Genomic DNA, 12,884 nt, shown 5'->3' with positions numbered 1-12,884 from the left:
AACAGGTGGTATATAGTTTTTGTTACTCTGTTAATTTGCTTAGGATAATGACCTCCAGATCCAACTACGTTGCTGCAAAGAATATGTTTTTATTCTTGTTATGACTGTGTTATATTTCACGCTCAAAGATACAAAAATCAATGTGTTAGGAAAAAGCCACGTGTTGGGAAAGAAGCTGAGGCAGGGCTTGCATATCTGACATAATGTCCAGGTCTCAGGGCACAAAACCCCTCGTGGCCTTTGGAATGTGTCTAGACTTGCTGGCTCCTTGCTTCTAGCCCTCCCAGGCTCCTAGATCAATGGTACTCCCACAATCTCAAGTAGCAGAACATGTTCCATATAAATGCTAAACCATCACAGCTGTAGATCATGTGCTTGCCCTTTTGACCCCTACATTCTCACCACCTGTTTCTTTGTTTGATCACCAATAAATAGTCTGGGCTTCCAGAGCTTGGGCCTTCACAGGCTTCACACTCGCAATGGTCCCCTGGTCACACTTTCTCTCTCAAACTGTCTTTTTCTCATTCCTTAGACTCTGCTGGACTTTGTCACCCCAATGACCTGGTGTTGTGCTTGATCACCCCAACATTTATGACACCCAATGTGGGGCGACAAAGACCCCGGTGAAGGAACGGCAGAGCATGTAAAAGTGGAGGATGCATCATCAAAGGACACCTGATCATGATTAAAACAATCTCGGAGGGAAAGCTGAGAGCTCAGCAGAATCGGAGTAACAATGAAACAAAGTGAAAGCAAACACTCTGCTTATTTAAATTTCTTAAGGCATTTATTATGAAGAAGGGAAGTGCAAGTTAGTACTCAGAATATGTTATCACTGATTAGTAGAGGAAAGCAGTTTTTGCCCATGGTTCCCGGAACAAGGGACTATGGAGTTGGATGAATGGGAGAGAATTGGCAGATATTTTTTAAAAAGTATATGAAGATGAAGCAAAATTCCAGTCTCAGTTTGGTCAATGTGGGCACTAATAAAGGCAGCTTATGAGCCATTTCAAACAGATGATGAGGCAGATTCAGATGAGAAAGAGGAGGACAAGTGTAAAAAAACTTCAGATTCTGAACGTGAAGAATAGAAACCAGAGGAAAATAAAGGAAAACTTTAAAAGTATGTTTTAGTAGCCCATCAGCTCCAACTGCTGAATTAAGTGAATGGCCACCTCCTCTCTCTCCCCTTAATGGACAAGAAAATGTATTAGCTACAAAACTTACTGCTCCTGTAGTTACAACATTAAAACCTGGAGCGATTGGTGGTGCTGTACAAAATTCCATTCAAAAGGCTAGAGCTGACAGACACCTTGAAGCTTGGCAATTCCAGTTTCTCTAATTGAACAACCTTTCCATTTAAAGCGTTAAAGGTATTCACGTAGGCCCTTAGTCAATATGGGCCTAATCTCCTTTTGTGCAAAGTTTGTTAAAAAATGTGGCTCTTGATAATAGGTTAATACCATATGATTGGGACACTTTGATAAAATCTATTGTCACTCCATCTCAGTACTTGCAGTTTAAAACCTGGTGGTCTGATGAAGCTCAAACTCAGGCAAGGGAAAATACACAAGGACAGACATCTGTGCCAGTTTCCCTTGAACAGTCAATGGGAGTCGGCCCTAATTGGGGTGGATTAGAAAATCAAGCAGTCATGTAGGATGTTGCCATTGTTCAGTTGCACTCTGTGTGCTTACAAGCATGGGAAAGGATAAATGTTACAGGAGAATAATATTCTTTCAATTCTGTCTGACACGGAGCTAAAGAACCATATATTGATTTTTATTGCTCGGCTCCAAGAGGCTGTAAATAAAGCCATAACTGATGAAGATGAAGATGTTGTAATGCAGCTTTTTGCATATGATAATGTTAATGCAGAGTGTCAAACTGCTATTAGAACCCTGAGAGGGAAGGCTCACTTAGCTGAATATATTAAGGCTTGCAATGGCATTGGAGGTAACTTACATAAGGCTACTCTTTTAGCTCAGGCTATGGCTGGATTAAGAGTTGGAAAAATTATGCCCCATTTCTCAGGCTCTTGCTTTACTTGTGGGCAATTTGGACACTAAAAAAGGAATGTAGAAAAGGAAGTCAAAAGGCAAGGACTACTACCACCAAACAACAGAAAAGCCCCAGCGTGTGTCCCTGTTGTGAAAAAGGCCATCACTGGGCAAGTCAGTGTCATCCTAAATTTAGCAAAGATGGACAACCTCTTTTGGGAAACGGCATAGAGAAACTAGGAAGCATCTGTAAATTGAACACCATCAGCAATAAAAAAATAACAAGTGACCGATACATAAACCATTACTGGTGAACTCCAGACATGATGCTAAGTGAGAGAAGTCAGTCTCAAAGATCAAAAGGACACAGCTGTAAGCACCACAGTCATCCTCAGGTGTCATTGGTTTGGGCTGGGCTTTCTCCGTCTCTCTCCTGACCAGGCCCAGATGTTAAGCTCCGCCACTTGCAGATGGAAAAATCTCACTATTTTCAATCATTCACTGAGGTTTCAAGTGCTTCACACAGACTGAAACAAACACGGGCTCCTTTGAGCAGTGTCTGGCATTTGTTCCAACCACAAGAGATTGTCCTCCCGCTCTCTCCCTCCTCGGTTCTCTCCTGCAAGCCAGCAGCCCTGCACTTTAGTGTGCATCTCCCATACATCCACCCATCTCGTTCCAAGGGCCTTCCACCACACCCCCCACTGTTTTTGAGAGCACTGGCAGGCTTTGAACTTTCCCACATTGTGTTGTTACTGAAGTTAGGATGTTTAGGACCAAATTAAGGATGATATTTTATGACCGAATTCTGGCATCCCCCCTCCCCTGGGAGAGAGCACATAACCACGATTCTGCAGGTGGAGACAAAGTTGAGGTTTTTTTCTTTCTTAGCATAGGAAATGAGCTCTAAGTGGAGGGTTGGGCAGAAGCTTCCCACCTTCCCAACACTTTGGTTATGCTGGAGCGAAACCTCTGCTGAAGGACAGAGCTAGAAATCAGGGACCCAATGTTTCCAGTGGCACTGGACCCAGGGCAGAGCCTCCATCCATGAGTGGGGCTCCATGGAAGAAGTGAGTCTCTGGCTCTCAGTAGCTCTTGTCCAGAACTGAGCCTCAGCATCACGTGCTGTGGCAGGGTCAGAGGGCCAATGTCCTGGCCCTGGGGAAGAGTTTCCTCTGGTGGGAGCTGGTAGAAGGTGTCCTGTCTTCTTGGCTGCATCTTCTGTAGTGGAGGTTACAATACATCATGCTGAGCTGGGATGTGGAAGGAAGGAGCATCTTAGATAAAATATAATGACTGACAGTCTTACTGAGTTTTCCAGATTTTCCTGAATAAATGTTTCTTCACTTGCTGTATGCTGTCAGAGCCCTTCCAAACCCTGTAATTTTCCAAAATAATTTTCACTGGTCTCCTGAGGGCATGGATTCATTGAGCCCCTCATGCTGTCAAAGAGAAATAAAACTTTTTTCACTTTTTAGAGAACATCCATGGGCTGTAAGACAATGGGTTGGCTTTTCTTCCAACACTTTACAGACACCATCACTTTTCCTCTTGCTTGTAAGGTTTTAACCAGAAGAATGCTGTCATCATCTTTTCTGTTCTTTTGGAAGCAATTTCTATTTGTCTTTGATTTTCAGCAGTTTTAATAAGATTTACCTAAATGTGTGTGTGTGTCGAGGGGTGTTATCATGCTGTTTTGTGTTCTCTGAGATGCATGGATTCATTGTTTACTCTGTCTCCATTTTTGTGAAAACAATTAGAAAGAAAATCTGTATAATCCCAGAAAGGAGCCTCCCTGATGCGAGTGGAGGACCACATGGGGGCGCTCAGAACCCACTGAGCACAAGAGCCAGCCTCAGGGCAGGTGCAGATGGGGGTTAAGGTCTGGTTTCCTGTCAGCCCTGTGGCTTCCTCTCCATAAAACAGATTCCTCTGGGGCACTTTTCTGGATTCTTTATCCTGCTCTTCCTATGAAGTCTCTGAAGAAGAAGCATTTGTCATAACAAGAGAAAACTTTCTCACATGCACCAAAGGCAGAGTCACCTATAGTCATTTACTCCTGTTTCTCAACATCAATAAACTATCAATGCTTCTGAAGTTAATCAGTTAAATCTATAAAGATGCTGTGTTTAACTCAGTATTGCAGCCCAGCTCAACAGAACTCCAAGGGCCAGCGAGCAGCAGGCAGGATAACGTGCATGCTGGGCATTGGGGCAGAGGGAGTTAGCATCCAGTGCAAGAGAAGAAAGGCCATGTGGTGGTCACTGTCAGGACTCCAAGCCCACAGTTCCAATTGTAGGTGATCGCTGGCAAACGAAGAGAGACCCCACCAATGTTTAGTGTGGATGTCGAGTCTGATAGTTCCACACTCACACCCCAGGTGAATATAAAAAGTTTTATTAACTCTATTTTTGGGGTGTCTGCTGAGAGCAGCACAGGCTTCTCAAGAAATTACAAACTGGAATTTCCTCATTAGAGCAGGAAAGGAGGCTGGCTCAGGGCTTTCTAATGATTTGGTGGTGGGGTCAGGGGGTGTGTTTCTACTCAGGAGAAGGAGCTTGCATGATTCAGCCTCACACTGGTATCAGATAAGGGAGCTTCCGTGATTTCTTAACTAGATTTACCACATGCAGAGAACAAGGAGGAGGAAGAATAAACCTTAATTCATTAGCATTGAGGCACCAAAAATAGGACCTGACACTTTATTCTCCCTAGCAGCTTAAGAAAATGAGTGAAAAAGAGAAATAAGATTCCACTATGTGTGAAAAGCAAACAGGTTTAAAGAAAATAAAAATTTTATTACTGTAAGCACATAATAAAAAGAGAAGAAGGAATGAGACAGGCAGAGGTGCTGAATCAATGCCCTGTGTGGGGCCTTTTCATTATCCATAGTCATCAGTTTATTCTACAGGTCTCAGGTCAGCTTCCTGCTTCAAAATATCACAGGCCCTTACAGTACATGTGAAAACGCTCAGTTTGTCGTTCTTCACTAAAGTAGCCTTATAATTAGATAAACTTCTGAATTTAATCTCCAATTATGTTAAATACAAAACAAAACACAATCTACAATTTAGGAAAGTGAGAGTTTATTTTTTATCAAGGGTTACAGCCATCCCGTATGCTGGAAAGCATAGCTTTGGTAAAGATGAGAGAAAGGCACTCCCACGAAGAAGGGGTTGGGCAGAAGCTTTACGCTGAAGGGTTTGGTTAAACAGACACAATCGACAGGTTATAGGAGGGGCTATGGATGTTCATGGAGGTGGTCCTGACATATGTATACTGGACACACATGCATGTAACTTATGACCCCTATTTACTTACTAGTGAAGACTTAGCATTTAAATTCATTAGTCAGGCCCTATGTGCCAAAAGCAGAAGCATAGACACAGAGGTACTCAGTGTGCAGCCTCTGTAAACGGCCAGAGCCAGGACATGGTCAGTGGTCTCTGATCAGGAGAAAGATCCTGATATGAGTCTAGTGTTCAATCAAAGCTGGGGTTATGACTTGTGGAACAGGGGTCAGTTCATCAGGGGATGGGCTGCAATTGTCTTCACAGTGCTTGTCTCAGTGCCTGTGCCTACTGAGCCACTAGACAAAAAGAATCACCTATTGGCAGTTAGAACATGGTTTATCTTTCAAGTGTAGGAGTGAGTGGCAAAACCCTTGCCTGACATGGCTTTAGGTCTTGTTTATAATTTGACATCTTATTGCCACAGGGAGTCTGTTCTGTCAGTCTTATGATCTCTAATTTAACATTAGTGTTGGTCATTGTTGTGTAAACCGCAAAGGGTAGTGGGTATAAGAGGTGTGTCTGATCTTGTCATGGCTGGGAACTCAGTTTTAGGCTCTTCTGGAGTCCCTTAGACAAACAGATGGACTATTTAGTCAGTTGGGGCACTTAGGATTTTATTTTTAGTTTACAGTTCATCAATATGAACCCAAGTATTGACATTGTGCAAATTCACTGCTGGGTTGTGGTTGAAATCACCTGGTAAGATTCCTTCCAAAGTAGTTCAAGAGCAGTGTTCCACCCTGATGTTTCTTCCAATAGATATAATTCCCTGTTTTAATGTCATTAGAGGCTATTGAAAAGATGTAGGAAAATGGTAGCTTTAATCTGTTGATGAATGGAGTGTGTAAAATACAGTCATCACTTTCAATACTTTGTCATGTGTGCATGTACTAGGAAGAGGAGAGCACTGGGGGTAAATTTCTAAGTGTATGTGCCTTCCAGCTACCAAACCATAGGCTAATAACTGAAGTCTCCCTGAGGGACTTGACTATAATGCTCTGATGCTAGGGGGAGAGAACGTTTGGCCAAGTAAGTTCAAGATTTTCTTAAGGTTTTGACAATGTTAGTTCAAGGATGACAATTTTCTTCAATGTCTTCAGAAGATTGTGGATGGGATAGATGCTGAGTTATATGAGTAATGCTGATGGCTTCTGAGTTTAGATAGTATTATAAACAAGTCTGTTTGGTGTGATGATCCACTACAATACGTATTCTTTTAGTTGTTTTGCCATTTCAGTTTCCTTTAGGATTTTACTTTCTAGGTTACATTTGTCAGATTCCTAAAATGTAGTCGTGCATCTGAAATTTATTCTTTTGTTGAGAATTTTTACATGTTCCAGAAGATGTGAGAAGCTTCTTTGTATGAAGAGCATCCCAAAGTCAGGCACTCCTCTAAAACATATACTTAATCCTTGCTTTGGCTTATTGACGAGCTCTGTTGACCACAATAACTTCTGTCATATGGGCTGACTTTACATCAGGTGGAAGAACACACTCTGAACGCACTACTCATTTGAGTACATAACCCCCAGTTCTGTTACTGACGTATGATTCATCAGAGATGATATTAGATCAAGGATTTCCATGGGAATCTAATCTAAAAGATGTAAACAAACTTTCCTAGTTTAGATAACATTGCTGTGAGCTCACTGCTCGTATTCAGCCAAGTCTCCTGGCTATCACACTGAATCCACACTAACTTTGACCTAACAGTTAGCATTTGTTTTAATGTTCAGATATGTTATTTTTTATTTTAATGTCTCTAGATTATAATGTGTGGCTCTTTTAGCCAAGAGTGAAGGAAAGCAATGATAACTGACTATACATGAGAAAAGCACAACCTAATGATATGAAAGTCAGGACATGAGTGTCTTCAGGCTTGTCTATTTCAAGAGTTCATGTACCCAGGGGATTTGTTTCCTCAATTTTACGCAGAGCAACACCCAAAATGTCCATTTCCCCTCCCATTGACTCTTATCATCTGTTGCTATGGCAGTTTGCTTAGACTTGTGGTCTCCAGCTCCACCCAATTTGCTGCAAAAACAGGATTTCATTCTTTTTTACAGCTGCATAGCATTGCACTGTGTATAAGTACCATGTTTTTTATCTAGTCTATAACCGATGGGCATATAGGTTGATTCCATGTCTGTGGTACTGTGAACTGTGCAGTGAAACACACATGAGTGGACGTGTCTTTTTGTTACAATAATTTGTTTTTTCTTGGACATATACCCAGTAATGAGATTGCTGAGGGGAATGGTAGTTCTGCTTTAATTTATTCATGTAATCTCCAGACTGATGGCCACAGTGCTTGGAGCAAGTCACATTTTCACCAAAAGTATGTAAGTGTTCCCTTTTCTCTATAGCTTTGCCTGCATCTGTTAATTTCTGATCTTTTACTGATAGTAATTCTGACAGGTGTCAGATAGTATCTCCTTTGGTTTTGATTTGCACTTATCTCACGATTGATGATGCTGTGCATTTTTATATGTTACTTATTCACTTGTATGTCAGTGTTTGAGAAGCTTCTGTGCATGTCCTTTCCCCATTTTTAATAGGGTTATCTAGTTTATACTGATGATTTAAGTTCCCTACAGGTTACCACGTTACACACACTAAGATAACCAGTATTCAAAAATGAACAGAAAAACATAATCACTTGTAGGCAAAGACACATTGAATTTGGAATGGTCATGGTTGCTGGTTGGTATTGAAATGGGACAGCAACTTTGGAAAATGGTCTTCATGGAAAACCTCATACAAAAATGTACCTAGTGTCACCACTCACAGTAGTTAAATGGAGAATACAGCTCAAGTGCCCATCGACTGCCACAGGGATGAAGACGTTGCAGTGTGTCTGTGCGTCTCTAACCCACAGGGATGAAGATGCTGCAGTGTGTCTGTGTGTCTGTAACCCACAGGGATGAAGACGCTGCAGTGTGTCTGTGTGTCTGTAACCCACAGGGATGAAGATGCTACGGTGTGTCTGTGTGTCTGTAACCCACAGGGATGAAGAAGCTGTGGTGTGTCTGTGTGTCTGTAACCCACACGGGTGAAGATGCTGTGGTGTGTCTGTGTGTCTGTAACCCACAGGGATGAAGATGCTACGGTGTGTCTGTGTGTCTGTAACCCACAGGGATGAAGAAGCTGTGGTGTGTCTGTGTGTCTGTAACCCACACGGGTGAAGACGCTGTGGTGTGTCTGTGTGTCTGTAACCCACAGGGATGAAGACACTGCGGTGTGTCTGTGTGTCTGTAACCCACAGGGATGAAGACGCTGTGGTGTGTCTGTGTGTCTGTAACCCACACGGGTGAAGACGCTGTGGTGTGTCTGTGTGGCTGTAACCCACAGGGATGAAGACGCTGCAGTGTGTCTGTGTGTCTGTAACCCACAGGGATGAAGAAGCTGTGGTGTGTCTGTGTGGCTGTAACCCACACGGGTGAAGATGCTGTGGTGTGTCTGTGTGTCTGTAACCCACAGGGATGAAGACGCTGTGGTGTATCTGTGTGTCTGTAACCCACACGGGTGAAGATGCTGTGGTGTGTCAGTGTGTCTGTAACCCACAGGGATGAAGACTGCGGTGTGTCTGTGTGGCTGTAACCCACACGGGTGAAGATGCTGTGGTGTGTCTGTGTGGCTGTAACCCAGCTTTAAAGAGGAGTGAAGCACTGACATAGGCTGCAACTTGGATGAACTTTGAAAACATTGACTGAGTGAACTGAGGTAGACACAGAAGTCTGCATCCCAAATTGTCTCATGGATATGAAGTATGGAGAGCAGGAAATCCCCAAGAGACGGATCTCAGGAGGTGAGTGGAGGGGAAACAGAGTGACTGCTTAATGGAAATGAGGTTTCCTTTTTGGTGAGGAAAATGTTCCAAAACCAAATAGTGGTGATACTTGCACAGCATTGTGAATACGTAAAGTATCACTGGCTATTACCATTATACCAAGAGCTAAAATGGTAAATTTTATGTTACGTGTATCTTAACACAATAAAAATGAGTGCCACATTTTGTTTAGTGAATCAACAACAATAACATCTCGGTTTAAACGCTGGATTCCCCAACAGAACCAGGACTTCCTCCTGGAGCTGGATCCATCAGCCCCCAGGGAAGGGACTGGAGTGGGTCAGGTGCACAGGTCATGAAGGGAGCACAAATTCCAACCCACTCCTCCAGAGTCCAGTCACCACCTCCAGATCTATGTTCAAAAACAGTTCTTCCTATGGCTGAGCTACAGGAGCAACAAGTACAAAACCATGTTTGTTTGTTTGTTTTTCAGATAGAGTCTTGCTGTGTCACCCAGGCTGGAGTGCAGTGGGACAATCTTGGTTCAATACAACCTCCACATCGTGGGTTCAAACGACTATCCAGCCTCAGCCTCCAAGAAGCTGGGACCGCAGGCACCCATCACCACACTAGGCTAATTTTTGTATTTTTGGTAGAGAATGGTTTTCACTATGCTGGCCAGGCTGGTCTTGAACTCCTGACCTTGTGATCCACCTGCCTTGGCCTCCAAAAGTGCTGGGATTTCAGGTGTGAGCCACTGTGCCCAGACACAAACAAGTATTTTTAAGCAAAAGACACAGTGAGGAGACATCAGTGTGAGCCCACACACAAACCTTCCTGTTGGGGTTTACAAGACAGCAGAGGGTGCTGAGGACAGAAGCCAGCACCCAGAAACCAGCAGGGAAACCCAGGGGGCACATAGCACCGCATGAGGTCTCAGGACCACTGTGGGGCTCAGTGGTCAGGCAGGCTCAAGGGTCAGCCTCGGAGCAGGTGTAGCAGGTGGGGAAAGGCCTGAAGACAGGTTTTAGTGTCACCTTCTCATTCCACCACTAGACACTACATCTATTCTAATGTGTATGAGTGTTTATGTGTTTAGAGAATAACATTTATATTATGAATCTATAGCCAAATGTGGGTGCATCAAGTTACCCTCTTCAACCTATGTGGACTCTGTTCATTAGGAATCAGTCCATGCATTTGAGGACCTCACAAATTAATACTTACGTAGAATCACTTTATTTTCAGTCTCCTTTCCTCCCTCTTTCTTTCTTTCTCTCTCACACACTAACCTTACGGCATGGGGTGCCGTAAGGTTAATTACTTGAGGTATTACAGACTATTGATTCATTTGCAACTTGACCACTTTAGCTGCTGTTCATGTTGCTGTAAGATCTAGAACATGTTTCTCAGCTGTGTACTCCTCTAAGCTGAGGAGCAGCTTTATTTCAAATACACAGAAACTGAAAACAATCCAAATACCAATCAGCACCTTTATCAGTAAACAAATTGTGGAAAAGTCGTTTATTGGAATAGTACCCACTACTGCAATCAGTTAATGTTGGATCCGATCAACAGCATGGTTCAATTCACAAGTACATGCAATGAGTATAATGCGCCAAAGCACATACATATGATTCCGTTTTATAAACTGTACAAAGTGAATACTCATCGGAAGTTACATAACAAAGATCACTAACTGACTTCTCCATGGTAAGAGAAGTGAAGGTATAGGAAGGAGAAATTGCGGGAGACAAAGAGAAAATTGAGAGGCGAATTGATTTGTTTTCTCTGTGAAGGGTGATTAGGTCAATGTCTGTCAAATGGTGAACATACTATGTGAAGACTATGTCAGTATTCCCTCATTAAAACTATTAAAAATAAAAGTCTAATGTGGTAGGAGACGAGGAGAGAAATAAAAATAATACAAGAAAAGTCATGAACTCCTGAATACTCACATGAATTAACCCTCAGTTTTTCTACATTACTTAGAAAGACACCAAGATACAGCCAAATAATATCACAGTATCATTATAAGAAGATTGTTTTGTAAACCTCACTTGGAATTTCTAGCTCTTTCCTAGAGTTAATTTAGGGAACAGTTGGATCCAATTGTGAGAAACGCAGGCCAGACACCGACACTGGCTCTTACCAGATGTGAGCTCTTAGACATGTCACATGGCCCCTCCATACTTGGGGGTTTACATTCACATCTGTAAATGAAGGAAGCATTGACTCCCAAAGAACATATTTCATGTGCATGTAAAAGTATGAAGGCTAATGAGAATTAATTACTTATGAAGTATAATCACCCACATCCACTCTTGGACACAGTGCACTGTGATGCATCCCTTACAGAACTCATTATATAGTAGGAGACATGCAAATAGGGTCCTCCCTCTGCTTATATGAAAACTAACCTAGCCCTGACCCTGCAGCCCTGGGAGAGGAGCCCCAGCCCCGGGATTCCCAGGTGTTTCCATTCGGTGATCAGCACTGAACACAAAACTCACCATGGAGTTTGGACTGAGCTGGGTTTTCCTTGTTGCTATTTTAAAAGGTGATTCATGGAGAAATAGAGATGTTGAGTGTGAGTGAATATGAGTGAGAGAAACAGTGGATCTGTGTGGCAGTTTCTGACCAGGGTGTATCTCTGTTTGCAGGTGTCCAGTGTGAAGTGCAGCTGGTGGAGTCTGGGGGAGGCGTGGTACAGCCTGGGGGGTCCCTGAGACTCTCGTGTGCAGCCTCTGGATTCACCTTTGATGATTACGCCATGCACTGGGTCCGCCAAGCTCCAGGGAAGGGTCTGGAGTGGGTCTCTGGTATTAGTTGGAGTGGTGGTAGCACATACTATGCAGACTCCGTCAAGGGCCGATTCACCATCTCCAGAGAGAACGCCAAGAACTCCCTGTATCTGCAAATGAACAGGCTGAGAGCTGAGGACACAGCCTTGTATTACTGTGCGAGAGACACGGTGAGGGGAAGTCAGTGAGAGCCCAGACAAAAACGTCCCTGCAGGAAGACAGGAGGGGCCTGGGCTGCAGACGGCACTCAAGACCCACTGAGCACAGGGTTCGTTCTGGGGCAAGTTGCTCAGGAAGGTTAAGGGCTGGTTTCCTTTGAGAGCCTTAGCAATTTCTCCATCTAACAGTTTCCCCAGGAACCCTGTCTAGATCTGTGATCTGGATCTACCGAGACTGCCTGTGTCACCTTCCTCACCTGTGACTTTGGGGAGCTGATCGTGGACACTCCAGTGTGTAGGATTTCTTGGTGACAGCAATTGTGTCTTCTGTCTAGGCATGTCTAGGGCTGACAGCAATTGTGTCTTCTGTCTAGGTGTGTCTAGGGCTGACAGCAATTGTGTCTTCTGTTTAGGCGTGTCTAGGGCTGACAGCAATTGTGTCTTCTGTCTAGGCGTGTCTAGGGCCGGCCTTCAGGAAGGACAGGCTGGAATTCTTGGAAAGAGGCGCACCTGCCATCCATCAGGGAATTTTGTTGTCTTGTTCTGCTAGAATTAAATCAGGTACACCCAGGATAACTAGTACTATCTTCCTAGCTCAAGAAACTGGATGGCAGGTTTGAATAACACCTATATGAAATCATCAGAGCAACACCTAGATTCGAGTCTCATTTAATAATTGAGACTGTGTTCTAACCAAGGAGACACGTAAAACTGGTGATTGCCGTGGTCAGTTCATATTTAGTAGAATCTGGCTGGTATTATAAACAGCTTTGCTAAAATATGTGTGTTAGTGTTGGTCTTCAGAGAAGCACATTCTATGACTGGATTAAGTTTGTGTA

The 12,884-nt window shown here is 43.4% G+C and overlaps 1 long non-coding RNA gene across 1 annotated transcript in view; it reads left to right on the top strand.

Moving 5' to 3' along the window:
* LOC107126526 (uncharacterized) overlaps nucleotides 1-12,884 on the top strand; it is a 444,698-nt gene that overhangs the window by 234,786 nt on the left and 197,028 nt on the right. The window lies entirely within an intron of this gene.

Source organism: Macaca fascicularis, chromosome 7 (assembly GCF_037993035.2).
Source record: "Macaca fascicularis isolate 582-1 chromosome 7, T2T-MFA8v1.1".
In the NCBI taxonomy this organism is placed as follows: Eukaryota; Metazoa; Chordata; class Mammalia; order Primates; family Cercopithecidae; genus Macaca; species Macaca fascicularis.
The sequence above is the reverse complement of the archived record's forward strand: the minus strand, read 5'-3'. Positions and strand labels throughout refer to the sequence as shown.